Source organism: Nicotiana tomentosiformis, chromosome 2 (assembly GCF_000390325.3).
Source record: "Nicotiana tomentosiformis chromosome 2, ASM39032v3, whole genome shotgun sequence".
NCBI classification, from domain to species: domain Eukaryota; kingdom Viridiplantae; phylum Streptophyta; class Magnoliopsida; order Solanales; family Solanaceae; genus Nicotiana; species Nicotiana tomentosiformis.
This window is the reverse complement of record NC_090813.1, coordinates 138,601,958-138,606,545: the sequence shown is the minus strand read 5'-3', so window position 1 is coordinate 138,606,545 and position 4,588 is coordinate 138,601,958. Positions and strand designations below refer to the sequence as shown.

General features: G+C 38.4%; 1 long non-coding RNA gene across 1 annotated transcript; it reads right to left on the bottom strand.

The window, feature by feature from the left end:
- Positions 1 to 1,792: 1,792 nt before the first annotated feature.
- On the bottom strand, positions 1,793 to 4,231 carry LOC138906697 (uncharacterized). The gene is made up of 2 exons (XR_011414262.1): positions 3,204 to 4,231; positions 1,793 to 3,133 (listed from the first exon to the last, which is right to left on the bottom strand). It is a non-coding gene; the product is annotated as an uncharacterized lncRNA (long non-coding RNA).
- Positions 4,232 to 4,588: the final 357 nt, after the last annotated feature.

The window sequence follows — 4,588 nt, the reverse complement described above, 5'->3', positions numbered from 1 at the left end:
TTCTACCCAAACCCCTAATTCTACCGTGAAAACTCTAGATTTTAGGTTGAAAATTCATGAAATGTAATGGGTAATTGAAAGAAAATGGTTTAGAATCACTTACCAATACTTTGGGGAAGAAAGTAACTCTTGAAAATCGCCTCTAGCCCGTTTGTTTTTATGAAAGTTGGAAAAATGGCTTATTCCCATTCTTGATATTGTTTTTATGCACTGGGCGACAATGTGCATCGCGTTCGCGAAGAGTATCGGCTGCCAAGACTTTGCGTTCGCGATACCTTGCTTGCGTTCGCGATCGTCACTCCCCCCTGGCCTTCGCGTTCTCGATGAAGGAACGACCAACCCTCCCCCAGGTCCCCAAGTGCTTCGCGTTCGCGATGAGCCGGACGCGTTCGGGAAGGGTAAATCCCCCATCACTTCGCGTTCGCGAAGGAGAAATTTCAGCCTCACCAGTTTACTATTCGCGTTCGCGAGAGTACCTTCGCAAACGCGAAGAAGGACATGCCCGAACACCAGAATCTGCAGAAAACCAGATTTTTCCAAGTCCAAAACATCTTGTGGCCTATCCGAAATTCACACGAGCCCTCAGGGCTCCAAACCAAACATGCACACAAGTCTAAAAATATCATACGAACTTGATCGGGCGATCCAATCGCCAAAATAACATCTAGAACTACGAATTTAATACCAAATCAAATGAGATTCTCAAGAACACTTTAAAATTTCTATTTTCTCAACCTGACATCCGAATCACGTCAAACCAACTCCGTTTCTCACCAAATTTTACAAATAAGTCACAAATATTATATTGGACCTATACCGGGCTTCGGAACCAAAATACGGATCCGGTATCAACAAGGCCAAACATCAACCAATTCTTAAAAATAATTAAATTTTCAGACTTTTAATTTTCATCAAAAATTCATTGCTCAAGCTAGGGACCTCCGAATTCGATTCCGGACATACGTCCAGGTCCCATAATTCGATACGGACCTACCGGGATCGTCAAAATACGGATACGGGACCGTTTACCAAAAAAGTTGACCGAAGTCAACGAAAATCAACTTTTAAGGCAAATATTCTTATTTTCATCAATTTTCAACATAAAAGCTTTCCGGAAACATGCCCAGACTGCGCACCAAATCTAGGAGGCTAAAAATGATATTTTTAAGGCTTAAGAGCGTAGAATCGAGTTCTAAAACATAATATGACTTTTTGGGTCATCACATTTTCAAATACTTTCTTTGTTGTTTTTCCAGAATTTCACAATTCTTATGTCCAAACGCCCACTAACTGTGGATGTAAATATATTCCTCGGGCACTAAGCTTGTTCGGATTGTTGTTACAAATCATTTCATAATGTATCGTATTGTATTGTATTGTTTGATAAATACAATATTTGGATAGATTGTATTGTTCGCCATCGTTTCATGATGTCACGCACTAACAATATGAAGAATAAACTTGTAACATTACTAAGAAAAAATAGGATACGGAGTAGAATTATTATATAAAAAGTAGGATAGAAAATAAAATGTGATTATTTAATAAAAAAGAAGGACAAGATGAGAAGAAAAAAGCAAAAAAACGACACCACCACACCAAATACGTCGTGTCATAAAGTGGCACTTTTCATCGTTACATAACGATAGATTTAACGATACGATACCATAAAATTAAAGTAACAATCAAAACAAACATTTTATTTAAAGTAACAATACGATAAGTAACAACCATCCAAACAAGTTGTAACAACCTAAGCAAATACAAATAGTTAATTATGTGAAGAATAGTATTCTTCCCAAGATGCTCTCAACGTGAGAGATTTGTCTATTATATATACAGAGTACAATGTATCAAATCAACAAGGACTCTACCTAGAGTACAAGGTTATGTAAACAAGGACTCTTTAGAATACAAAGTGTAAGACTAAAGGAATTCTACCTATTCTATATGCACTAATACACCCCCTCAATCTGGACTGGCGGAAGTAACGGATAGATTGTCCCGAAGAAAACAAAAGTGAGATGAAGGCAGGCTCTTTGTAAAGATATTTGCTAACTGCAAATGTGTTGGAACATATTGAACTATGAGATCATCTTGTGCAACCTTATTACGCACAAAATGAAAATCAACAGCAATGTGTTTCGAACGATCATGAAAACTGGATTACGGATCATGTAAGTTGAACTGATGTTGTCACACAATACACGAATTGGTTCATGAAGAAATATACCGAGCTCACAAACAATGTGACGAATCCAACAACTCTCAGTAACAGTGTATGCAATAGCCCGGTACTCAGCCTCTTTAGATAATTTTGAAACTGTTGGTTGCTTCTTTGCACGCCAAGAGATAAGATTAGATCCTAGGAACACAGCAAAACCTGAAGTAGAACGGTGGCTATCTGGACAACCGGCTCAATCAGCATCCGAGTAGGCAATAACTATGCAAGTCGGAGATAGGGCACGCAAAGTCAAACCATAAGTCAGAGTACCCTGCAAGTACCTAAAAATATGCTTGACACAATGCATGTGAGTGGTACGAGGAGCATGCATAACTTGAGAGACAACATTTATAGCATAGACAATATCCGGACTTGTCATAGTCAAATATTGAAGAGCACCAACCATGCTCCTATATTCACTAGGATCTGAAAGTAACTCACCGTCCATCAGAGAAATAGAAGTGGGAGAAGCGATGGGAGTACGAACTGGTTTGCATGTGTGCATATGAAATTTAAGTAACAAATCATAAATGTACTTTTGCTGAGACAGGTGAAGACCGTGAGATGTACGAACTGCTTGAATACAAAGAAAATAATGGAGATTGCCTAAGTCCTTCATAGCAAACTGATGGGATAGACGAGAATGATCAAGAAGACCATTATGACTACCTGTGAGAATGATATCATCGACATAGAGTAATAAAATAAAGAAATGAGAAGAAGAGCGATAAATAAACATCGAACTATCAGATTTGTTGCAAGCAAAACCATGAGAAATAAGAAATGCACTGAAGCGATGAAACCAAGTCCGAGGAGCTTGTTTCAATCCATAGATGACTTTGGTTAGCTTACAAACATGATTAGGATAGTCGGGATGAATAAAACCTGGAGGTTGCTTCATGTAGACCTCTTCAGTAAGAACCCCGTGCAAGAATGCATTTTTAACATCGAGCTGGCGAATTTGCCAAGAAAAAGAGACAGCAAGGGAAAGAACAATTCTCACAGTTGTCGCACGAACTACATGGCTAAATGTCTCATGATAATCGATGCCAGGCTTTTGATGAAGACCTTGTGCTAGAAGGCGAGACTTGTATCGCTCAATGGACCCATCTAAATTATATTTTATGTGATATACCCATTTGCAACCGACTAAGTTCATGTTAGGGGTAAAAGGAACAAGGATCCAAGTATTATTCTCTAAAAGGGCATTAAATTCATCTACCATTGCTTGTTGCCACTTTGAATTTTTCACAGCTTGAGAAAAGCAAGAAGGTTCTTGTTTATGGATATTAGCACTCAAAGAAAATTGTTTCTTTGGCTTAGAAATACCAGACTTAGATCGAGTTTGCATTGGATGTTGGGAAGGGGTAGATGACAAAGTTGAGAAATTAGTAATAAGTAATGAGGTAGACAAAAATGGTAAAGAACCTATAGGTAACGACTCCCTAAGGCTAGGTACATGTGAAATAGGCTTTGCATGGAGATCAGACAACTTGTGGAATCTATAGTTCTTTAGGATAAAGGTTGAGATACATGAGAAGTGTTATGTAAGGATGGAACAGTGGTAGACACAGAAGATTCAAGTTGTGGTGGTGGAATCCTACGATTAAGAGGCGACATGACAACAAGAGGATCAGAATTAGAGGATGAAGGGGAGACAATAGTAGGAGAACTAGACAACTCAGAATATGGAAAAATTAGTTCATGAAATATAACATGTCAACTGACATATACACGACCAGATTTTGGATCTAAACAACGATATCCCTTATACTCAGATGCATAGCCAAGGAAGACACATCTAACTGAACGAGGTGTAAGCTTATTAGAAACTCGAGTAGACAAATTAGGAAAGCATTCACAACCAAAAACTCGGAGAAAGTTATAATCTGGAAGTCTATGAAAAATTTTCTCAAAGGGAGAAAGGCCATGTAAAATAGGCGTAGGCAACCTGTTAATGGTAAAAACAGCATAAAGGGCTGCATCAACCTAAAATTGAAATGGAAGTGTAACGACTCGGCCGGTCGTTTCGAGCGTTATAGCCCCATTTTCCCAATTTCTACTTCTTTTTGTGTTATTCAGCTATATTATGTTATATCGGGTTAGTTGGTTTGGGACCGGAGTGGTTTCAGAGTGAATTGAGACACTTAGTCTCTTAAGTAGAAAATTAAGTTGGAAAAGTCAACTGGATGTTGACATATGTGTAAACGATCTTGGATTTGAATTCCGATAGTTCTGTTAGCTCCGTTAGGTGATTTTGTATCAGGAGTGCATCCGAAATATGATTTGGAGGTCCGTGGTAGAATTAGGCTTGAATTGGCAAAATTAAAAATTTGGCGATTTCGGTTGGCAGTGAAAAATTTG